General features: G+C 34.5%; 2 protein-coding genes across 5 annotated transcripts in view; both read left to right on the top strand.

The window, feature by feature from the left end:
* Positions 1-26,555, top strand: part of Nca (neurocalcin homolog) — a 199,552-nt gene that overhangs the window by 77,279 nt on the left and 95,718 nt on the right. The gene's annotated exons all lie outside the window — the stretch shown is intronic.
* LOC138943107 (neuronal calcium sensor 2) overlaps positions 1-26,555 on the top strand; it is a 166,475-nt gene that overhangs the window by 76,878 nt on the left and 63,042 nt on the right. The window contains exons 1-2 of one of the 3 annotated variants that reach the window (XM_070313634.1): positions 9,659-10,122; positions 12,203-12,674. The exons of 1 other annotated variant lie outside the window; for it this stretch is intronic. The gene's annotated coding sequence lies outside the window, so the exon portion shown is untranslated. Of the gene's footprint in view, positions 1-9,658; positions 10,123-12,202; positions 12,675-26,555 lie in introns of those variants that run through there. One more of the 3 variants, XM_070313635.1, reaches the window with a different exon arrangement.

Raw genomic sequence — 26,555 nt, 5'->3', positions numbered from 1 at the left:
TCGCAAGTAAATAATTAACACTCCTTTGAAAGAACGAAAGGAACTTTAATATAATAACACAGAACACTATTATACAAGGAACACAGAACAATAACGGTTATCGTAATCTCGAATACGTCCGCCCGGAATGGCATCCGTCGCGAGACTCTAAGATGGCCGATCTCTCTTCAGATGAACGCCGTTGTTTAACAACAACCCTTAGCAACGTTCTCCCGGAGACGGGTACAGCAGATTCAGGAATAACGGTCACAGACGACCCGCAGGGACGCAACAATATATATACCCGATATCCTTCCGATTTAAATATTTATGCATAATTTACAATAATGTTACGATGAATTAATCTGAATGTTACACAATTGTTTTATCGATTCGAACTGCATATTTCAATAAATTATGCATTTTGAGGTACAGCATTAGTAACTGAAATGGTATTTTTGCGCAGCGATTTTTTTTTTTTTTTTTTTTATGGTACATTTGACTTTCTACAATTTTCCATTTTCTATGTCAATCGCGACAATACATGCAAACGTGATTTATCTAGTTTTTTGCTTCCATGGAAAAAAAGAATCTGTCGTTTCACAGAGTGACCCATTTTACTGAAATAAATTGATGTTTCCTTTTTTTAATATAGTCGATTTAAAGCTATATCCAATTATTCTCGTGCGTAGAAACGGAAATTTGTTTTAAATCCCGTGTGAAAACAAATATCCTCTTTCTTTCTGCCGAATTAAAATTTTTTTTTCTATATTTTATCACGCTTAATCTTTTGTGTGACATATATTAATTTTTCTAAATTAAATAATTTTGGCGGCCAATGCTAAAGTAATGTATAAAATTAAATTAATTGATTTATTTGTGTTTATTGATTTGTTTATTGATTTTTTGAGGTAAAGTTTATATATACAGGATGTCCGACAAGTAAGTGATCAAACGAAAGGTGAAGGTAGATTGAGTCAAATTGAGTCGAAAGGTCCTGAACCATTTTTTTTTATAACGCTTAATAAAGAAATTATTATTGAGTAAAGTCTGGCCAATCAGCGCCAACCTTTAGTCGGTGAGCCGCGCGCCGTGAAGTGTGCCCCTCTGCATACTATCAGGCGCGTAGTTCATGTGCACCCGGCTAAATGTCGAGCGTTAAGCCTATCACACACAAATTGGCATAACTGCATATGCATAGCATAAGACCGTCTGGACCAATGAGCATCGAAATAAAATCGCCATATTGATTTACATAGCATACTCATTGGTCCAGACAGTCTTATGCTATGCATATGCAGCTATGCCAATTTGTATGCCATAGGCTTTAATTTCTCTCTACCATTTATTTAAAACATTTATTTATTTAAAACAATTTATTAAATTTCAATATATTTTTCTGCAGTGAACTCATACTAAAGAGGACATTTTAAACTTTAAAGCTACAGCCTCCGATATACTACAAATAGATTAATAATTTTTATTCATCATTGTTTATCCAGCCTCGTTTATTTTTCTTCACAGGAGATGACATTAGTGACATTACAATATTCAATTCTTCCATCGCACTTTGTAAATACTTTTTTAGCAGAAAAACACTAAAAATACTCGTTGACGCTGCACTAAACCGTTCGAGGGTTATTTTGAGAAAATAATTGCAACTGTCAATACGTCAAATGGTGCATGCCTTGCTAGCATTGGCAAGCTGCATGAGTGATACGACGATGTAGTGGGGGCTTTTTAGGCATTCTGAAGGTGGAGACTTGCGCGAAACGAACGAGTTTTCGTCTGACCCGATATTATTCTCTCTTTGAATAGAGTATAGACATTGCATTGTATGTATTTGTATCTGCAAAACTGATGCACTTCAAAATTTTGTTTTATGTAGGAACATATCTTAAGTTCATATTTTAACTTTGTATTTTATCCTCGTTTCAAATTAATGGATATTTTGAAAGAATTTTTTTTTAGTCTTAGATGACTATTTCTCTCTCTCTCTAAATTTTTTAAAAATATTTTATATTATCTAGAATCTTTCTCTCTTAAATGGGCGCGCGTTTGAATCTCCGACTTCTTGGAATCTTCGATCCTCAGCAAAGAGATAAACAATTGCTATTTATTTAAATTTTCAGCGCTCTCCGATTCAACTTTTGAACGGTTCCGACTTAAAAGTCGTTATGGTCTCAACGTTTTATTAAAACTTTTGTTTCGTAGTTTACCTTTGAAATCTGTCGCTAAAGGATTAGGCGCTAGAAGTGGAATATAACCTGTATAATTGAAAAATTTGATAACATCTATATTTGTTTTAATTCGATATAACAGTATTTATATCTATTTCTTCATACCAAATATTTCATTATTTTTGTACATTAGATATCAACATATTATGGTATTTGATTCATTCCATTTGTTATTTAGGAGCTAAGCTTTTGTTAGCTTGAAAACTTGCTTCTTTCAAGATAATCGGTTTCCGCAGCCTCTCATTTTTCCCACCCGAGTAGATGTATCTCGAGTTGCTTGAAATTCAACGTTGCGGCTAGTATTCGCCGCAAAATCGTGTCGTTTCTTTTAAATCGTATCGTGCACTTAGAAGCAACCTTTCTCGGCACGTAGTGTGCATTTCTTGCTCCCGTAACTGTTTCTTCTATGAAAAATACACACGGGAGTGAATCTCGCAGGAACGAACAGACCTTTATCTCTGTGCGCGTACGGTTTTTGCCGATTCTATCCTCAGGATATGGAGAGAGATCTGTGCGAAATTTCGTCCCCGTAACGACGAAGATATTGCGGCCGATGTTTTGTTCTGCTCATTTTTCCACAACGCTCGTATTTTAAAGACATTTTTGTTAGACGATTTTTTCGTCGAATGTCTTTGTATTCGTGTCGTCGTATCGCTTGTCAATTGCAGTAATGGAGTGAAGGAAACTAGAATGGAAAAAGAGCTACAGAGCGAAGTTTCTTTTTGCTTCTTCTTATAAAGAAAGCTTTGTTTTCATGATAAAATTTTTTTCCAGTTTTCTATGCAAATGCGTTTAGAATGTTCCAAAACATCATATTTAAAAAATCATATTTAAAAAAATATCTGTCTGCATGCATGTATGTATGTACGGAATGTACATTGGTATTAAATTTTATGAGGCTCAGTGAAAGGGTTTATATTTTATAAAATTTTGAATTTTTTGAGAAATGTTTGCACATGCTCCACTTTCACAAATTTTCGGATATCGGGTTAAATTTTTTTTATATGAATAGAGTATTATTAAAGGATAATTGATATTGAATTTGGTGAGGATCGTAAAGGGTTCATTTTTTAAAGAACTTTGAATTTTTTGAGAAACGTCTGTACACGCTGTAACTTTCGCAAATTTTGAGATATCTTTCTCTATGAGGAGGCCAAAATTGAAAAATTTATTTGCTTTAAAGAGCTTAAGCTTCGTAAGCGAAATAAAATTATAAGGAAGCAATGTGCAAGTTTCTAATTTGCACAATTTTTATCTTGTTTTATTTTTGAAATATATTTCTTAAATTTTAAATGTGTATGTGTGTTTGTATTGACCGACTTTTTTGCGATAACAGCGTTTCTATTTAAAAGAAAAATTTATCCAAAATTCGAGATAATGGTATTTGAAGAGATTTGTTAGTATTTTCAGATACCACATAGGTAGATAAATGCAAGGTATACGCAGCAATATATATTTTTACATAAAGGTAAAAGAATTGTCAATATAAACGCTGATTTTCTTTATTAAATTCCATATAAATATTCCGTTATGCAATACGTGGGAAAATAAGAGGATAATTTCCTTAATAACGAGACAATAATATAGAAAAAGATCGCATCTCTTATCAATTCTATATTTGAACAATTTAATAATTTATTCATAATATCAATAATATTTCAGTTGAAGCTGTTTTTTTATCTACGTGATCATTATGAGTTATTTATTGCATTAAAAAATTCAATAGATCAATACCGCGAATGCTCTCTGGCACGACAATATTACAAAATTGTAAATATATTTACGTTGTTTATGCATGGTTTCGTTTACCATGGATGTACGTGTTTCATCTCGGATTGCTTAAAATTGTGTTTTTTTCATGCGCGAATAAATTGATGTATAAAACGTGTCGCAGAAGACACACATGCGCATACAATGATACGTTTAGTATCTTTTTTTTGCGAGACGCACAATATAACGTAAACCCTCTACTTTCCTCTCGTGCGCGTCGATCATCATTCGTGCAGAAAATTGAAAAGCCGCACGAAAAGAACGACGCGCGTTCCACTTTTTTGGGCAAATGAATTGTAGCTAAATGAAACGAGTGCGATGGGTGACAAGGTTGCACTATATTGACATAGAATCAATTTAAAGCTGCTGCGCGACGATTTTTAATTGAAAGTAAAAAATTATCGTATTTCGACGCGTGACATTCAATCGACTTATATATTTTTTTTTTGCTTTGTTGCAAATTAATTAGTCGTGTCAAGGGACTCTTATTTCCATTAAAAAAAAAAAAAAAAAAAAAATATATATATATATATATATATATATATATATATATATCCAATTTTGGTCAGATTAATTGAAAAACAATTTTTGCTTACGTAGTTCATATTTTTATCGTGTAAATGTAATCACTAAAATGTTATTCATCTATTGCGATATTGGGGCCGGTCCTATACCTTCTATATACTAGCGACCTACCTGTGATAAAAGATAATATTGTTGCTACATTTGCCGATGACACCGCAATTATGGCAGTTGGTGATAATAATATTGAATCAACAGAGAAATTACAAACAGCCATCGACGAAATAGAATGCTGGACAAGGAAATGGCGAATTAAATTAAATGAATCGAAATCTGTTCATGTTGACTTCACCAATAAAAGGATAGACCATAAACCGGTATATATAAATCACCAAGTAATACCTTATTCGAACACGGCCAAATATTTAGGTATGACATTAGATGCAAAGTTACGGTGGAAACCTCACGTAAAAAAGAAAAAAGAAGAACTCAGCCTTAAATACAAAAAAAATGTATTGGCTAATCGGAAGATACTCTTCCCTGTCAACATATAATAAGCTTTTGCTTTACCAACAAGTCCTTAAACCAATATGGACTTATGGCATCCAGCTTTGGGGCTGTACCCGTCAAAGTAACAGAAATATAATTCAACGATTTCAAAACAAAGTACTCCGTGAGATAGTAAATGCACCATGGTACATACGTAATGATAATCTACATAAGGACCTACAGGTGGAATTGATCGATAATGTAATTAAGAAATTCGCTCAGAGTCATAATCAAAGACTTTACCAACATGTCAACGTCGAGGCAAATCAACTCCTGGACAACGATAATTTAGTAAGAAGATTAAAGAGAGTAAAACCTTTCGAATTAATATAATGTTATAAAAAATTTAATGCACGACAAACTTGTGCTTTATATATACTAGACAGTAAAATCTAAGGTACTATCAGTGGATAAGTGCTTAGTAAACCCAAGAATCTAGTAGTAAATTAAGTCAAATACAAATTACTTATTAGTTGTAAAACTAGATCGTAATAACAAAACACTAAACAGGTGTTTTAATTAAAAAAAAAAAAAAAAAAAAAATCTATTGCAATATAGAGTAATGATTGGAATCTATAATTCTTGGTATTCTGTGATTTTTGTTTCTATGACGTTCATTAATTAGCTATGATTGATTTTTATTATTATTGTGTATAATCGTACAAATACGTATTTAACAAGCAGTTTTCAAAAATGATAGAAATAATCGGATGAAACGAGGAATGTATTGGAGTTATTATGAATGTAATTCGGCTATACCATATATTGACTATAAATTATATTTATATGTCACAAAATGTCATATTTTGTATATTAATTACGATATTAGTTTGCCCTTTTAATTTAAAACGGTAATTGTGATTTTTGTATAATTTCTAATCTGGAAAAATCAAATAAATACAAATTTTTCTATACATCATTTTTCATGTAATTTAATACTGGAATATCACAACATTATTATTCTTAATTTTATAACATTAGAAGGAAATTGATTTTTTTATATAACGACAGTTTTATTCCAGTTTTCTTTTCTACGGGTTTCTCTTTTATATAACCCTTCCCCGTTCTGTACAAAATTTTCATATATGGGATCCGCTTAATTTTAGCGATGCTCGTGACAAATCCTTAATTTTTTGTTTCTTTTTAATTCTTAATTCACATCTTTTTGCTGTTAAATCAGTCTTTCTTTCTTGATATAAGATACATGGAAAGTACATTATTGTCGTTAAATTTTTCGCGTCGACATTAAATTTGTATGCGTTACTTATGATATTTAGGTACTTTAGTACTTAAGTACTTTAGCGTATACATGGTGTCTATAAAGTCTGTCTCCACCTCCTATATTTCGGAAACAGCTCAAGATTGTGAAAAAACTCGAAACGTGTCCGATCATTTCGAGGGGCTATTTTTTTAAGGGGGTTGAGGAGATCGTTTTTCCAACGTGATGCCCTAAGGGGACCCCAATTCAAAAATTTCAAATGGAATCCCCCATATTACAGTATATCACTTGAAAGGATATAAAAAAAGAAAATTTGTCATGCAAACTGGAGGTTGCAAAAATTTCAAATGGAATCCCCCACATTACAGTATATCATTTGAAAGAATATAAAAAAAGAAAATTTTTGATGCAAACTGGAGGTTGATACGTTGATTCGTTCGGGAGTTATTTAGTATGTTACTCCCATTTGAAAAATTCTAAAAAAAAAGAAACGTTCGAGATGTGATAGTGTTTGTCTTTTTAAATCCTTTCCATAAAAAAATTCAGATTTGACCTTGACATTTTTCTTCAGGTCGAAAAAGAGATCCAAAAAATTATGCTCTTTTAAACGATATACTACAATATGAGCGGTCCCATTTGAAATTTTTGATTTGAGGTTTCCCTGAGGCACCTCTCTAGGGTGACAACCCCTCCCTTTAACCCCTTTAAAAAGAATAGCTTCTCGAATATGTACTTTATGGTTTTTTATAATTTTGAGCCGTTTCCGAAATATAAGGAGTGGAGACAGACTTTATAGACACCTTGTATAATATTTATCGTAGCGTGACCAGCGCAACGGTTATTGATTCTTGGTTTCTTTTAAAAACTGTGAGTCTGTGGACGAGCGCGTATGGTTCTTTGCATAGGTTTGCGCGCGTTTGTGTGAAAGCTTGCGTTTCTCTCTTCTCTATTTACATCATACTGCGAATGGTACTACACGATGCACACCTGTTTCATGTGACTTCTCTCTGCGATTGTAATGTAGACTCACATCGCATTCAGGATCGACAAAGCGTTGATCGATATTAATTACATCACTCGGTTTCTATTATTCCAATCCATTTTCGGCTCTGTTGACCCGACGCGGAACAAGCAACCGTTTGGCTTTCCGCATGGGATCGCGCAATGGATATCGATGATCGCTTTTTGTTAAAGCGAGATAGATATATTTGCATGGGAATTGCGTCGGATATTACGCCAATTCGACTTTCGATATGACATAACGAAATGTGACACGTAACAATGCGAGGTTCGAATTCGAGGGACACGTCGCTTCTGTGAGGTACGACGTAATATAAAATAAGATGAAAAATAAGGCCATATAATATTTATTCAGAAAGTGATATAAATATTTGAAAATTTTTTGAAAATCGACGCATAATCGCATACATACAAATTGATAAAACTATAAATTACTTTAAGATTGTGCGATAAAACACGCTTTTTCAAAATACGACACTAGATATAATTCTCGCGTGTGTGATGATCGTGTGAGATTCATGTCAATGGAATCGGATAGTTTTAAAGTTTGCTTTATTGGGAAATTACATTGATTCAAAATGTATATTAATTTATAGGGCTGGTTATTTCGTTCGTTTAAGTCTACGATATTATAATACTGATTTACAATACACATTTATCTTCATTAGAGTAAAGTCATGGTAAATTCCTCGCTAGTAAGCATCAGCACAGTCATGCGCAAAGTACATAAATATTTCGATCATTATTTTTTCAGCAGTAGATGTTCATTTACCTCGTCCAGCATTATTACCAGTTGATTAAATAAAATTAATTTCCTTAGTACAATGTGTACGCAAGGGAGTTTTTTTTTACTCCAAACAAATTTTACGCTATTCTGGCAGAAATACAAAAAGAAAAATTAAATGAATTGAATGCTCACGATATAATAGTACGACGTATATAGGCGTGCATATATTTACACTTATAGTACCATATATTATACGATTTCAGTCAATAACACGGTTCAACAAAAAACAAAAAAAAAACCCGGAACAGGACAAGTAGTTTCTTATAGATTTTTGGACGCTGAATACGAATCCGATTCCGAAATTGCTCCATCACGTCAGAATTTTGAGAAATCTGCAATTAAAATTGCAAAAAGGGCTATTTTCACGAACTTCGTCGTATTATAGCTACAATATGACGTGTTGGAGAAGTTTTATCGCTATCAAAATAAAATATGTTGTTAGGACTTTTAATCCTCGAAAGAAATTTTTGGTATTGGTTATGGTTAATAAGATATCCATGGTTAAATATTGCAGCATTTAGCTGTGACTTAAGTCATTGATGATTTACCAAATAGCTTTTAATTATATTTGTTCGAACTTAAGAGTTTTTTAAATCGCTGAATACGAATTCAATGTCAAAACTGTCAAATTTAAAATAGTGGACTCAATATGGCGGATATCAAAACTTAAAAAATGTTTAGATTACAATCTAAACATTTGAGTCCACCATTTTGAATTTGACAATTTTGACATTGGACCAAATTTTGACGTGATGGAGCAATTTCGAAATCAGATTTGTGTTCAACATCCAAAAACCTATAAAAAACGTCTAGTTCCGTTCCGATGTTCGAAAAAAAGTCATTTTTTGTTGAACGGTATAATGTATCAAGTGGCGAATCTGTCCCGTATTTTTACTACTATATTAGAAATTAAAAACAAAAATGCATAAAAACAAGTATTGAACACACAAGAACACTTGAAAGATGCTCTCCTTTTTGTATCAAAGAAGATACAAAGAAATGCATTGCTATTTCATCGAGTTTCCTCGTCACCAAACCTTCCACATTGTAACTGTTTGGAATATCTGACGCAATGTTTGTCCCTCGTAATCCGCGACGATTCTCGTCGCGATACGTAATCTTCGAATGATCTCGTAACTGACGCAGAAATGCGACCGCGGGTATAGCGGTTAAAACGTCGATGTCGCGCGATATCTAGAGCTGTGCAATCGTTCGACCGTATGCGTGCAACGGTTTACGGTTAGCGGACACCATCACCGTCGCCGTCAACGGCGGAAGAAGTGGCAAAGAATACGGGATAGTTGGTAGGAGATGCCGAAGAGAGTGGCGGAAGATACGTAACGTATTTTACGGGCGCGAACGGATAGAGACGGAAGCGAGGTCGTATATAAACCGGGAAAGGAAGAGAGAGAGAGAGAGAAAGAGAAAGAAAAATAGGAGGTGGAAGCTTTCGCGGACTGCGAGAAAAATCAGAGGGGGCAGCAGGGGTCGGAAAAGGAGAAGGGGCAGTGGAGGCCATGAGGAATCTTACGGCGGTGGGGGCGGGTGGCGGCGGCGGCGGCAGCTCGTTCAGCACGCAGGATCAGTCTCGGGGAGAGAGACCTCGCACCGACGTTTTCGCCTCGCTTTAGCTAGTACCTCTGCCGCACTCGTACGTGCTAGAAAACGCGCCGTATCATTGACGGTTTTGAGCCGCGGGAGAGAGAGAGAGAGAGAGAGAAAGAGAGAGAAACGCCGCGGATAACAAAAGGCTCCGGATTTCACACGTCTCTCTCTGCGACATCGCACTTCTTTCTCTTTTCTTTACTCCGATATTTATCTTCTTCACCTTGGACGATCCACGCGTTCTGGTGATCGCGTCGGTTGTTGTTGTTCAGTACGGTCAACGAAGGGCCGACTGAGGGCGAAGGAGAGAGAAGAGAAGCACGAGAGAGACAGAGTGTGAGAGGAGAATCGCGTGCGTCCTCGTTTCGTCCTCTTCGATCGAGTACGCACCCTTCTTGGTCGACGAAGGGAGAAAAGCGAGTACACCGCGTGTAAGGATCATGCCACGCTGCTATCAGCTTAAAGTGACAATCCCGGTGTTGTAGATAAACGCGCAAAGGGCTGCAGCAAAAGTAGGAGAAGAAAAGAGAGAGAGAGAGAAATGGAAGAAAACCACTTAAGAAACGCGTTGGCGTTTAAATCACGAAGTACGGCTTGAAGTGCTGACCCTTTTCCTTATGAGTTACGACTAATTAGCGAGGGATGTTGGTATAGTGACGAGAAGGAAAAGGGGAATGGGAGTCACCGGCACGACCAGGTCGAAGAGCTAAAGACAAGGGAGATTGTGTGTGTGTGTAGTAGTAGAAGATATTTCGTATGCGAGTAGTAGACCTCGGTAGACCCCCGGGGCGTACTGAATAGAAGGGAGGCTGCGAAAAAGGCGAAAAATCCCTCGATCTTTCCACATCCTTTGTTCCCGGAATTCCCGAGTAGCTGGCCTCGAGCTTGCGATCGCTTGAGTATACCTGTGAGGCTGACGGTTCGCTGTCTAAGCATTTTAGAACCGATGTCTCTCTTTGAATTAGACGAAAACTGAGATATAACGTACATCTATATAATGTACAATTCTTTCCCTACCGTTGAATTTTCCGAAGTCAACTCGTACATTTTACACGCAAGGCGAAAGAGGAATAAATAGCTGAAAGGGAATTAGGGTCATTCGATAAGATATCTGGCTTTCTGATCACGTCTCAGACAGCTAATCTCCTGTAAGATTGGTCATTTCGTGGGTGAAAATTTTATTAAACTAAATCGTACAAGGAACTATGTATTGAGTTCAAAAGCCTTTTGAAATGATTATGATTAATCCGAAACATAATAAATAAAGAAATAAAGGAATTCCCCTTACATTGCGCTTAAAATTTGTTTATTATATATATTTGTGCTCTTTTTTAATTTAGATTTCAAGATCCTTTTTTTACATTCTTTGATAAACATCTACCATATGATCTGACAATTTATTTGGTAGTAAATATTTTTTCACATCTTCAATGTTTAATTTTAAAATGTGAAAAAAAAGAGCATTTGGGATATAGGAAGTTTAATATTACATATTAAATATACAAAATCTTACATATATAAATATATAAATATATTTTTTTTTTAATTATATATATATGTAAAATTTTATTCAATTATAATAAGAGTAATCAAAGTAATGAAAGTAAATCCGTCATTTCTGCAATATTAAATATTAGAGTAATTAAACTTGAGATTAGCTCTTTGCAAAAAGACAATCCAATAGCAACTGCTCGAATATTAAGACTTTACGGGGTCTCTACGGAATTTCAGAAAAACTCGGAATGAAACTCTCGGGAAATTGATTTATCGCGACGTATCTATTTATATATCATAGTAATATGCGAGAAGCTTACACATCAATAAGCAATTTCTTTTTATCTATTTTTATATTAAAGAAAACGGCAATATATATATTGAGTCACATATATAGATGCGAAGTAAAAAGCTAATACGCGATACATCGCGAAATCGATACCTCCATCCCCCATCGCGCTCTATGTCTTGCTGTATGTAAATAAACAATTCCATCGCCGACCCACATGCCTTGTTAGGGTTAAACGCTAAAAAGGCGGCCTTTTCATTCGGCAGTCGATCCCGGGCGGGCGTGTTGCTCCCCCTCGTCGTCGAGCGAAAGCTTGAAATTTTAAACGCCCGTTCTAGATTAAATTCGATCCGTGTATATCGCGGCCGCGCGCAACGTTATCCGACGGCTTTAAGCCACGCGCTTAAACATTAAGCACGAACCGGTGGGGGAGGATAATGCAATCGGACGGGTAATGGGTTAAACGCGGCCGAGTACCTTCCTCCCTCTTTCTCCGCTGCCCCCCCGCCCCCAACCCTTTTTCTCTCTCATTTCTCTCTTTCTCCTCGTGCAGCTGCGGCCCTTTATCGGCCGTCACACATATACCGGGGACGGTACCGATCGATAGCGCGCGAATATATACGCGATATATTGTATACGCAAAAAGCCACTGGGCCGCTGATCGAAGCATCGCATATGCATCTCGCAGCGGCGTGAAATTATATATCGTTGCGATGTGTGATCCGCAGGACGCAGGTGAGATAATATGCGCTCGCAAATTGCGCGGGAGGGTGCGCGAGCCAGGAGGGTGCCATCGTGCCGGTTGCAGTAGTGACTTGAGGGCTTGCGGACGGACACGTTGCGAGCGCAGCTTGACAGCTTACGTTCCATGTGTCGTGAAAAGGCCTGTGCCAACGGTGGCGATCTCGCTGGCACGGTTTTTCGGACGAACGACGGCTTCTCGTGAGTAATCGGGGGTTTAGCTCGGCTGCTGTGCCAGCTTCTGTCACCTCTTCATCTTCTTTATCGTCGTCATCCCGGCGAGGAAGTTGCAAACGCGGGGTGCAAAACGCTCGCGAGACGAATCGCGAATCCTACGAGAGAGAGAGAGAGAGATAGAGAGAGTGAACGTTATCGTTTATCTCGAGGGATATACGAAGAGGATATTGCACGAGAGACATTGGTCCGCTGGCGTCGTGGAACAACGCTACTACTGAACCGGTGAGTTTCTTTCGTACGGTTTATTAACGCCATGTAATCCTTAGATTTTACGAGGAGAAACATCGAGATACCTTGGATATTCTCTCTTTATTTTTCTTCTCTACTCTCCCGCTTGCTCCGATAATATGTTCGATCAAAGAGACAGTTGTTTACGAATTCTGAGTAAAAATCGTAAGCAACGTATGATAATATATGATTAAATATCATCACTGTAGAAATTTGTATGTTTATTCGTGATGATAGCGATGCGACAATTGACGTAAAATAGACTTTTCCAGTGTTGTAACATCGAAAACTGAACTCGTCTAAAGTGTACTTAGACTTTTTGGTTTTGCGCTCTTTCTATGCAAATTGACAGTTTACTTTGTATGACAATTTCTTTCAATACATAGCAAATAGTATCAAAATTCGATCCTTTATTTGAGAATCTATCGCTATTACGATAGCGTGAAAACATCTATATATATATATATACCAGGTATATAAATATGAAACCGGAATTTGCCCATAGATGGTCCTAGCTGTCAATATAGTTACCGTCAAACCGCGTCATTGGCGCCATTTTCTTGTTTTGACATCTGATAAAGATTTTCAACTTACAACAATACAAGTTTCATACAACAGCATAGTTTTTAATAGCGTTGAACATGTCGAATTTTGTGCCTGGAAATTACGATTTGCGGACAGCATTGATTTTCTGTTACCATTTGAAGAAAACTGCTGCAGAATCGCATCGAATGCTTGTCGAAGCTTACGGTGAGCAGGCTCTTGGTAAATCACAGTGCTTTGAGTGGTTTAAAAAATTCAAAAGTGGCGATTTTGACGTGAGAAACGAAGAACGTGGAAAACCACCGAAAAAGTTTGAAGACAGCGAATTGCAAACATTGTTGGATGAGGATGACGCTCAAACGCAACAACAACTCGATTTGAATCAAGCTTTGCGTGAAAAACGACCAGAATATCAAAAAAGGCAACACAAAGTGATTTTGCTTCACGATAATGCACCATCACACACAGCAAAACCGGTCAAGGAAACGATTGAGGCGTTTAGTTGGGAAATACTTTCGCATGCCGCTTACTCACCAGACTTGGCTCCATTCGATTACTACTTATTTGCATCGATGGGACACGCACTTGCCGAGTAGCGCTTCACTTCTTACGAAAATGTACGAAAATGGCTCGATGACTGATTTGCCTCAAAGGAGCAACAGTTTTTTTGGCGTGGCATCCACAAATTGTCAGAGAGATGGGAAAAATGTATAGCTAGCAATGGGCAATACTTGGAATAAAATATTTTTTATCATTTTCATACAATAAACGTGTATTTTCTATACAAAAATTCCGGTTTCATATTTATATACCTGGTATATATACGCTGATCTATAAATAATTTTGTTGAATCGTAAAGAGGTCGATGCGTTTAGATTTCTCTTAAAAAAAATCATAAATATCATGCAATAATAATAATATTTACATTATCGATCATTTTTTCGCCATTTAGATATTGCGATAGCACCATTAATGACAAATTTATTATATTAATTCAGAAATGTGATCGCTAAACAAGTCGATAATAATATTTGCGGAACAATAAAAGATGGATTAAGAGAAGATAAACACTAGATTAGGATAAAAACTCGTATATGGGAATGACTGGCGTGACTTCGTGGACACTGTACATAAATTCGAAATACGCGGATTCGCGTGCTTGGATTAAATATAATTTTCTGGAAGAGTAAATTAGGGAATACGTTCAATTATCTTGAGTATTTGCGTCACGAAAAGTCGAATCATTGCTCGCGTCTTATGTCGCGAGCAATCGTACCATCATAATGAGACACCCTGTATATACGTTCAATTACAATTAAGAGCTTTAACAACAGCTGCTTCTCCCAGCAAATTAAACGACCGACAGATTAAAACTTCACGCCGTTAATCTCGTGGTCGTTGTTTTACAATGATTAACGTCGTTGTAATAATCGTTTGCTTTTTTTAGGTGAAATTTTCATCTGAGATGCTATTCTCTTAGGAAGATTTATAATTAAACTATAATATCTCTTTGAAATTTTACAATATATATTATTTATACAAAATGATACTACACACGTGCTTATATTAATATATTATTTTTTTAGACAAATATGAAATAGTAACAAAATTGTTTCTCGTGTTTATACTCGCATGTGCATATTTTTGATATTTTTTTTTACGCGAAATTGTGCAAAATAAAATACCAAAGGACTACATATACTTCGAGACTGGAAAACCTCGCGAAAATAATGTGCGTGCATTCTAGCTAAAAAAGAAATTGTCATTTATGACGATATATAATCATATGACAATGTTGATTAGATAATTTCTTTTAAATAACAATACATGTATTATTTTTAATATTAAAATTTTATTATTATGTTACATTTGTTGAAAATATATAATTAATAGAATAGTATTTTTTTTTTTTTAATATTTTGATATTAAATCTTTAACGCTAGACACGTGCAAGAATATTCGATAATAAATAACGATAATAAATAAGCAGCTCGTATACTGTTTTCTATTAACACTAAGCAATTGAATTTGTCTTCTATTACTTCTCGGTTTAAATGACTCAACGGACACTTTTGTAAAGCCATTTTTGTACAATAATAAGTCATTTCATGACTTGACGTTTAAACGATTTAACACTTATCTTGTTGCGCATTAACAACGTTTCCCATCGTTCAATCTACCGTCGTCCTATCCAACCGCGGCAAAGCCATGAGGCTTTTGTCTGCATAATTCATAGTCGATCTCATAGCAGTAACCTCTCTCGTCCATCATCTTCGGCTCGTCGGCCTTTTTCATGTTCATCGCAGCACATTTGCGAAGTAAAACATGCTCAATATAAGGCTGTCAAAGGCAATCAGTTTCTCGTTTTTTTTTCAGTACACGAGAAATCAAGAAAATCGACTTTACATGAGTTCTGTCCAATATTGACATTGGAATGTATGTATGTGTGAGATTTATTTTCTTAATATCTTATGATTTAAATAATATAAGAAGTGAATTTATAGAAGTTTTAATAGTCATAAATATAATAATGTCATGAAATAAATAATTTGTTTTGGAATAAGAACTATTTCTCTAAGAAAACAATTTAATTTATAATGCCACGGCTTTCATTGTTTTTTTAAAGAACTTTATTTAATTTAAAGAACTTTATTTCTGTGAGTATGAAACTTTTGACATCTTTATTCGTTTGTAACTTGCTGCAATTTTTAACAATTTTCAAAAATATATTTTGCATAGATTTTATACCCAGAATATGTTAAAATATATGAGTTAAAAATATGTCCAATAAGAGAAAGACGTGGTAGAATATAAAATTAAAAAATCTATATATTTATATGAATTGGAACGCATACTCAAGATTCTTTACGCATTTATATGCACGTACTAGAATTTTCTTTTAATTTTAAATTTTTGTTATAGTAGATCGCGAATTTAATAGAAGTAGCTACACTAGAAATATTTTACTCGCGATAATATGAGTCTAAATAAAGGGGTAAATGCGCATTTATCGATTTTTCAGACTTTTTAAATACGGAGAAGCTGCGTTAAAGTCCAGACGTATACGCTGAAAGTAGCACAAGGTCATGTAACAATAATCTCACAAGTGTAATTTATCTCTTTTATTTTATAAAAAATATTTTATTATAACTTATTAATTAAAGGAACACACGCAATTTCTTAGACGTTTGCATAAAGCTGTAAAAGAAGACCCTAAAAAATTTCAGCGTTTTTTTGCATATTTTTATCTCAATTGTATATATAAGACTAGTATTGTTGTATATATTTTAATATCTTAGATTATATAAAATTTATAGAATTGTAAATATTTATGTTGTTTTTATTATTATTGCATTAAATGTATTGTATATGCTATGTGCTAAATAGATTAAATTAATTACCTATTATAAATTATATAAATTTTTGCAAAACATTTGAACATATTTATCGTTTTTAAACTGAAATTTAAGTTATTTTCAATTGCTTGCTATGTGATTTTAATGATAAATACATTTGATTTTATATGTTTATAATTTTTTTAAATAATTTTTAATGATAATGTTACAAAAAATATTGAATTAAAATAATACACATTTTAAAAGTGTAAAAGCACTTTATGATATTTTTAATAATTTAAGAGAAATACCCACGCTTTTTTAATATCGAGATTATTGAGCGAATCTAAATATATATATGTAGAATTTTTTGGTGATATCTCGTTGTCGTGTGCAATCTATAAATCATGAAATTTTCGCGAAATGTACTTCGTAAATTATCAAATTAGTGACAAATTTGGATATATGACTAAGTTCGCATATTCGAAGTTCGGATCTAGACGCATTATTATGACGCACAGAGACGCATGTATAATACATACACTGATGAAATCTTCATATAACACAATGATTACATGCATAAAGAACGAAGCTTTTTTCCTCCTTCAATCAACACGACGCGCTCAATCGAAAACAATTTGAATAATTCTCTTCGTATCGGCTCACCGGTAACTTCTTAAAAAGACTTTCGATAGCTTTGTAAATCGTCCCGATAGTCGTTACGGCTAAGTACTCGATCGGTACGAAATTCTCTTTTGTAATCGCTTAAACGATTTTTTTGCACGGGGCTTTGTTGCGATAATGCTGACATTTAAACTATGGAACTAGTAAGGCATTTAATATACGCATAGCTTCATTATTTTGTTCTTATCCTGCGATACAATTTTTTTTACTAATTACACTGATCAACAAAATGAGACCTTTTTTGCCTTAAATTCTATCAAATCGTTTTGTTCAAGTGTTGAATCTGGCCGTAAAAATGGCATATCGCGTTAAATTTGTGAGAAAATCTCTGTCAATGTTGCTAAAATAGGTGTTTTTGATACTTTTGTGTTATATCTTTTGATGGAGATGTGCTTCAGAAAGCAGCGACAGCTCAAAATGAAATTCATTTTATGATAAAAATGCTAGAAATCCCAGGCAGGAAAGGTTTTCATGAAAAGAAGTTGTCGAAACATAAAAAATATCATTTATCGCAGTATTCCGCAGTCATATGTTTCCAATTGTCGGTGACTAAAATACTAGTGCCAAAAACTACTCTAATTTTGTTCTTAAGTGATAGCGACCACAAAAAACTACACATACCCACTTCCATGATTTGAAACATTTTCCAAAACTTTGATCCGCCATTTTGGATTCTTCATTTTTAATTTTGAAATTTCAACACGTAATTCGTGATGAGTGACCAAGCAAACATATACATACTAACTTTCATGATTAGAATAATTTTTAAAAAAATTTTAGTGACGGACAATTGAAGACATATGACTTAAGGGACACTGCGATAGATGTTTCTCATGTTTCGATCACTTTTTTTTTTTAGAAAAACCTTTCCTGCCTGGGACTTCTGGCATTTTTATCACAAGGTATAAGTCTTGAACTTCATTTTGAGCTGTCGCTGCGTTGTGGAGCATGTCCCTATCGAAAGATATAATTTACACCAAAGTATGAAAAACGCCTATTTTAGCAATTTTGATTGGGACTTTCTCAATACTTGACAGGATACGCTATATTTACAGCCAGATTTGCAATCAACGTTAAAAAATCTACCGGAAATGACTTCATAGAACTTAAGGCAAATTTGGCGTTGAACAGTGTTATCTATACATTACATACATAACGAAAAATGTTAAATGACGTAACATTTTTGAGTGACACATTTTTAAATATATATTAAACTTTCCGTGAAAATCGATTATCATTAATAGCATATTATATCAAAATCTATTATGTGAAATATATGTGATTTTATTCTTACGCTATAAAAATATGATTTTGCTATTTGAAACGTACGTGACATAAACTGGATATTTTTGTCGTAACACAAATTGAAGATTTTCATTCTCTTGCTTCGCCGTTTGGTATTGCTGTAATCGCGTGGTACAAAAATTGCGAGGCAGGATACTCGGTGACCGCCTCGCCGGTTTAATAACAGAATGAATGTAGAATCTAGCGCAACCTTGGCTTGCCAATTCGACTTCTATCGTATCTAGATGGATGTTGGCTCGTATCGAACTCTATAGCAGTCACCCTTGACATTTTAAGTCGTTTCTAACTGGATCGTCATCACCGAATACTATTGGGTATATCATAAGTCAATGATTTTGAATAATTCATTGTATCGAATGTGAGAAGAATAAACGTTCACAAAGCGCATGGTACCGATTGTGATGCAAACGCGACACGTAATTTCGAATGGTGTAATATGTATTCCATATTGGAGAATATATACAATATATAAATACGCAATATTTAACATGATATTATACTCGTGTTTATGATATTTTATAATTTTTTGTAAAATATTACGACTGGAAAGAGGTACACATATTATGTTATAACTATTTCCAGTCAAGAGAATATGTAATAATGCAATAATATTAAAATATTATAATCCAATATTATAAATGATACAAGTAACTGAAATAAAAATATCGAGAAAGCTTGCATATAATTTATAATTTAACATATTTGTTCGGCACATTTCGTAACTTTACAACAAAGGAAAAATTACGAATGACTTATAATAAGATATGGAAGCCTTTAAAAGGGCCGGTTACTTTTTGTTATCAAACGATTTACTGCTAGATTTCTATCCAATCGATAGTGGCATAAAAAGGAACAATTTTTGTCCTCATTTTTCGAGGTGAGCCGTTTCGAAGGATCGATACCAGAACATGTAACACGACAGCAGGATTTAGTGCGGCCTTGAGCTATTGATTCTACTAACCTCATTGTATGTGGATCTTTCCTTTCGATTTATTTCGACACTACACGTGCGTTCAGTCGACCTTATTGAATTCGCTTAATAGTATTCATGCAATAGTAATATCAACGCGCTACAATATATTAGGTGTACAACTTTGCTTCCGCCGTTTTTTTCCCCGAAATTCGAGGCTTTATTGTAAAAAACTGGTTATACATTTATGATTCAAAGTATTGTCCACTCCCAATGATCGTGCCAATTCTTTTTGACTTTTGACTCGAGTCTTCATTAAGTAATGCCTCCAATTCTGCATCTTCGAAAACCTTCTCTCTTCCACCGCTATGCCGGTCTTCGACGTGAAAATCACCGTTCTTGAAGCGTTGAAACCACTCACGATACGTTCTTTCACTAATAGCGGCTTCACCATAAGTATTTGAGAGTATTCGATGAGCCTCAGCCGCAGATTTCTTCATATTGAAACAGAAAATTAAAACCTCCCGCAAATGACGAGAATTTGGCTCGTAAACTGACATTTTCAATCGAGAATAACTTTATGATGCAGACACAAATCGACTAATGTTTCTTAGGGGTTATGTTGACAGATGCCCAAGTTTATTGCATGACGTCTATGATCTATTTATTTGGACCACTACTTATCGCTAAAGCCATCTATAGGGAAACGGCGGAAGCAAAGTTGTACACCTAATATAATCTTTGTATCACGATCGGATAATGACGATCGATTAATCATAATAACGTTCATTTCAAGCGATACCCGTCACGAGTTTAGTGTGATATAGTACGTTCACATGTGCATCGTGTATCTTTAATGAAGATCAGCAGTTCTAGACTCGATTGGTCGATTCAGTTTTGATATTTTATTCTATCTTCTAAGCGTTGATAAATGTTACCAGCTAAAGAAATTATACGAAAAATTACAGTGAATAATAACATTATTCTTCGAGTCAATTATTTATCATTATATCTAGCATTGCAATTGTTCCATAGATTTTATAATGTATAGGTAGACAAACAATCTTTGATATAAATTATCGTTGACTATTTATAAAATTTATAGTATTCTTTAGTAAAAGAAGTTGAATATAACAACGCGAAGAAAAACTTTTATCTAAGGATATATCGAATCAAGAAAAGAAGGGGAAGGAGAGCCGAAAGAAAATTACACCGGATCGAACGAACAATTTATCACGCATACAGAGACACGGCCAATTGTTTATGATAACGTACATGCTTGCAATACAAGAATCGAATAAAACTTTTGCAAGAAATTCATGAGAGAGAAAATGATTAATAGCCGCAAGGGATCAGACATCGCAAATAAAATATCTGTCCGGGGTGTCTTTCTCCGGAGGCAGTAAATCCCACTATCCGATTTCTCAAGGATCCGCCTGACGGTACGAGGTGTAAGATGAGATTGTATAAAACCTCATATAGTCAGAGGCGATGTAACGGTCGATCGTAAATAATAAACGCGGGAAATTTCCTCGGCGAGATGATTGTCTCGAGTCATCGCGAACTTCATGATCCTCTTCGAGGCTGTTACATTCGAAAAGTCAGATAAACCGCGGGTAGAGGAATGAATTTAGAGGGGGAGCAGGATATAATATGACATTCCCGATCGAGTTGAAATTATTCGCCCAGTCGGAAGAATCGAAAATGAACTCGACGAACACCGAGGAAGGACAATGATGGCGTAGGATCAGACTTCCAGATGGCCTGTAATCGCATCGACAACTCGGAGTACCTTTCATCACGTTTTCATTCCAATCGCGAATAGGTTACTGTCGTAGTAAGCTTTCGCGATTATGCGATGGCTCGTTCTAATCATCGGTTTTATCTCGTTAATCCCGCAATTGTGCAAGTACGTTGTACAAATGTCATCGCGTCGATGCGGTTTCCACTTGTGTTCCAGATCGCCATCTTCGATGTTTCGATGTCAGGGCACGTATGTTAACAACACGAATTGAATACTAAATATATTTGCCGCGGTGTATCTGTTATGCAATGTTACTGGAATTAACGAACGCTTGCGGTGATTTCAATTGCAACACTCGTCCGACTCTTGATTGATTGTGTACGCAATCCAATGTAAACTTATTTCAATAAAGTGCAGTCATGGAATGTTGAGCTTGATGAGATGATCAATTGATGTGAATCTAATCTTGGAAGTTGCAGATATTGTAGATTGAGCTAGCGATTAGTCGAGATTACAACCGTGCTTTTTTTTTGTCAAGGAGTATTCGAAGATAGTAAAAAATTTCAATACGTATTTTGAAAATTTGAAAAACTTGTACTTAATATTTTCTTTTTTCATTTAAATCTTATAAATTTTATTACGATGTAATCTAATTATGTCACCATAATTATAGATATAATTATTAAATAATAAAATATTTTTGCATTTTATCTATTGGGTACAGTGTATATATATTAGCTATACAGTCGAACTTTGCTAACTCAAGTTTTAAGGGAACAGAGAATAATCCGAGTTATCGAATATTTCGAGTTATAAAACGAGAAAAAAATTGTCTCACAGAGATTTCGACGGAATTTAATTTTTGACATTAGCACATGAAAATGTACATTGAAATTATACATAAATAATTCATAGTTATCGTAAAAAACAGAGTAACAAAAAAAGATTTTAATAACTTTAATAACTTTTAAAGAAGTGAGTTTATATTTATTTATAGAGATACATATATATAATCTTTATTATGTAAAAAAATCTGTGATTTTACTTTGTTTTATGGCTTTAACTGTTTGGAAATCTATAGCGTTTTTAATTTTTATAAGGGCATTAAATATATTATCATCAATATCACTTGTCCATTCAAACTGTTTGTGTCATTCAAGAAGCGTTGTTAGCAGCGTTGCTGATAATGAGACTCGTTATTGTTGTTTATTTTCGAGATACAGAGATCGATTCATAATATTGATACAAAGATTATATTAGGTGTACAACTTTGCTTCCGCCGTTTTCCTATAGATGGCTTTAGCGGTAAGTAGTGGTCGAAATAAATAGATCATAGACGTCATGCAATAAACTTGGGCATCTGTCAACATAACCCCTAAGAAACATTAGTCGATTTGTGTCTGCATCATAAAGTTATTCTCGATTGAAAATGTCAGTTTACGAGCCAAATTCTCGTCATTTGCGGGAGGTTTTAATTTTCTGTTTCAATATGAAGAAATCTGCGGCTAAGGCTCATCGAATACTCTCAAATACTTATGGTGAAGCCGCTATTAGTGAAAGAACGTATCGTGAGTGGTTTCAACGCTTCAAGAACGGTGATTTTCACGTCGAAGACCGGCATAGCGGTGGAAGAGAGAAGGTTTTCGAAGATGCAGAATTGGAGGCATTACTTAATGAAGACTCGAGTCAAAGTCAAAAAGAATTGGCACGATCATTGGGAGTGGACAATACTTTGAATCATAAATGTATAACCAGTTTTTTACAATAAAGCCTCGAATTTCGGGAAAAAAAAACGGCGGAAGCAAAGTTGTACACCTAATATCTTGAAACAATTCGAGTTATAGAAGAGAATTAAGGCAACTGGTACACTCGAAAAATACATCGATTTCTATTTTTCTTCGACTTATAATGATTTTTTTCTAGGAAATGAATAAAAATTTAAATTGTAGAAATTTTCGAGTTAACGAGGCTCGAGTTAGCGAGATTCGACTGTATTTGTTTACTGTTCTAAAACATTTTTGAATTATTAATTATATTACACATGATTCATTACAAATATTGCTTTTTCCATGCAAAGCGAAGAAGACTTAAAATATTCAAATCAATCTCTAATAGATTCACTTATTGTTAGCCAATCTCAATACATTCTAATCTACAAAAATTAATAAACATGAAATTAAGATATTAAACAATGAATTAATATTTGTTGCCTTTTTCTTTATTTGAAGTTTTTAGAGAGAAAAATCCCTATCCTTGGAAAAGAGTTGTAGTTCCGGGATTGTGGTTTAGATCCAATGCTCGTATTTGCATCTCAGAACGATAATGGCCACAGCACGTATATTTTCTTTCTCAGAAAGCGCGCACGTATCTGGAAAATCTTTTCATAATGCGATGGAATAATGTGCCCGCTAAAATTAATCGTGGTTGGAGTCACTCAAACTGCGGCATGGCGAAAATAAACGTAGTTATAAATGGATATAGAGTGTGGCAACCACGCGGCGATACGTACGATAAAATTTTACCGGCGATCTAACAATAATCCCTGACGTTCGTTCTTTCTTGACATTTGATGGTGACGGCTTATTTCCCGGCACCATAAAACATTATACTTCCCTGGAGAGAGAGAGAGAGAGAGAGAACCAATTTCTCACCAAGTAATAGTCTACATTTGAATACACATGTTTATTGCTCTCTCCCAAAGTTCATTCTCCAAAATATGCCAAATAAAATCTTTTTATAGTACACGTGTATATGAAGTTGGCGTATCATTTTGTGACTATTAAATCAAAGAAATTGCCTTACGACAAACTGAGACGCCAAGTTTACGCAGCATCTTATCCTCTACGTTTGTTAACATTGTTAATTGTCATGAAATTATTGATAGATTGTTGGATACCCGCTGGCAGATATACGTACGGCAATTTATCACATTCGCACACAATTGGAAAATTTGTTTTCTGGTTAACAAATATGTCGGTTAAAATTTTTGCGTTAAATATTTAACAGATTTATATGTTAATTTAACATATTGCTGTTATGTTAATTCAACTCAAATGTTAAATTATTTATTAAAACAACTGAAAAGAAGTGTAAAAATAACACAATGTGCACTTATGTTTAATTTTCCACAATAGATATGTATTTCTGTAATAACAGAATTTATCCGTTAAAATTTACAGAAAGGAATGTTCATTTTATTCTACATAGGAGTGAGAGTGATTACAGACCATCAATAACATCTTTCCAAGTTAATTTTATCATTAAAAATATGTTGATTTTATACAAAAGTTATTTCAAATTATTTTGAGGTTTGCATTTATTTTGTCTTAAAATATTAAATATAGTATTAGTGTCACCATTTAATATATTCGTATTATGTTAAATTAACACAGAAATTTGTGTGGACCGTTTGAGACATGTGATATCTGTCAAATTTAACACAAATTTTTCAACTACGCAGTATCAATCATACCGTATTATGTCAGAGGTATGTTCACTTTATATTCAATGGATTTTTTATGACGGCGGATTTTTAAAACGACGGCGCGTTAAAATCTCGTAATTTATATAAATCCTCTGATTTAATTCTACGGCGACGCTCACTAGACAGGATTCTATCTTTTTCGGAATCGCTTCAAAAAATACGTAAAGCTTTATACGACTCTGAAAAGCTCTGTCGCAAAAACGTGGAATATGTTTTACGAATATTCGCGAATATTGCGGTTCTTCTTCTCGATCACTCCTATTATTGATCGTGCTGGTACACAGCGTGCAATCAACGAAAGTAGTGCTCTCGCATAGCAAAAGGAACAATCGTTATATATATATATAGCAATGCAGATTGTAATTGAAGGCGCTCTCACTGGACTCTTACCTTTAGTAACGCATTACGATTTCGAGCGCTCATGAATTCGTGTTCTATTTATCCGCGACCGAGGCAAGCAAATGAAATTTTAAAGAGTCGTGAAATTCGCGAAGAGCCGGTATACTATAAGCACACACTCTCCAGGATGCTAAAGCGAGCGAGAGCTGAAAGGGGGAAACGGGTTGAAGAGGAAAGATTAACCCATACGTTCAATGATCAATGGAGGGCTGGGGATGATCATAGGTACGCTTACGTCAAAGAATATATTGAAAGAAATATGCGATGGAAAAGTCCTCTTTAAGCGCGAGAGCTACGAATAAACTGCACGAATACGAAACGCATGAATCTCTAATGATACGACGAGCCCGTTCTCGAAAGCTTTTTACGGCATTTAAAAATTTTAGATGATATAAACTAACATGCCTATGCTATATTATGTATAATATGTGTCCGGACGTTAACTTATTGTATTTTGAATTCTAAAATTTTACTCCTATTATATGATTTTATACACAGAGAATGTTATTTATATAAAATGTTTATCTGCAAATTTATAATGAAATGAGAGAAATGTGTAAAGAGATAATATAATGAAGGTAATGAGGGATATAAAATGGTACATTGAGATAAAACGCATATAGGTATTTCGTGAAATATATCCATTAATAATATATTATTTATATTGCGTACGTATTTTTAAGGTTTTAAAAACAAATTTTATATAAATTTTTATTGTTAACTTTTCGGTTTATTTTACATGAATAAATCTTATTGTTATCTGGAATATTCGTATTCTTTTTCTTTGTATTCTCTACGTTTCTGTAATACATGCAACCGCTATGAGTATATCGTATATATAAACCAATGCAATTTATTTTGTATTATGCAATGCACGCATTTACTATGTATACCGAAATATTGGGTGATTGCATAAGTTCGTGCCCGATTTAAATATAAACTTCAATAGATTATATTTTAGAGATAACACTTTTATTAATCAATTATATAGTCTCCATTCTTTTCTACAATGGTTTTCCAACGATCTATAAGCTTGTCGATTCCTTTTTGAAGAAAGAACTTGGTTTTTCTTGAAAAAAGTTTGTAAGGTGATTTTCGACAGCTTCCTCGGAATTGAGATTCTTGCCATTTAAACTATTCTGCAAAGACCGGAACAGATAAAAATCTGAAGGCGCAATATCTGGAGAATATGGCGAGTACTGCAGAATTTCCCATTGCAACTCCTGCAGTTTTCCTGCAGCTTATTCCTTTCAGTCAGGAGATGCGGCACCCACGTATCAAGCTTGGAAATGTATCCAAGCTTTTTTAAATGACGAAAAGCGGTTGAATTATCGATGTTCAGCCTCTCAGCAATATCCTCAGTTGTAATCCTTGGGTTTCTTTCCACTAAGGCATGCACAATGCCATCATCAATGCCAGAAGGCCGTCCAGAGCGGAGTTGATCCTTCATGTTGAAATCACCATTTCGAAA

Source organism: Polyergus mexicanus, unplaced genomic scaffold, assembly GCF_030449975.1.
Source record: "Polyergus mexicanus isolate NDT 795.1 unplaced genomic scaffold, iyPolMexi1.0 SCAF_25, whole genome shotgun sequence".
Lineage (NCBI taxonomy): Eukaryota > Metazoa > Arthropoda > Insecta > Hymenoptera > Formicidae > Polyergus > Polyergus mexicanus.
The sequence above is the reverse complement of the archived record's forward strand: the minus strand, read 5'-3'. Positions and strand labels throughout refer to the sequence as shown.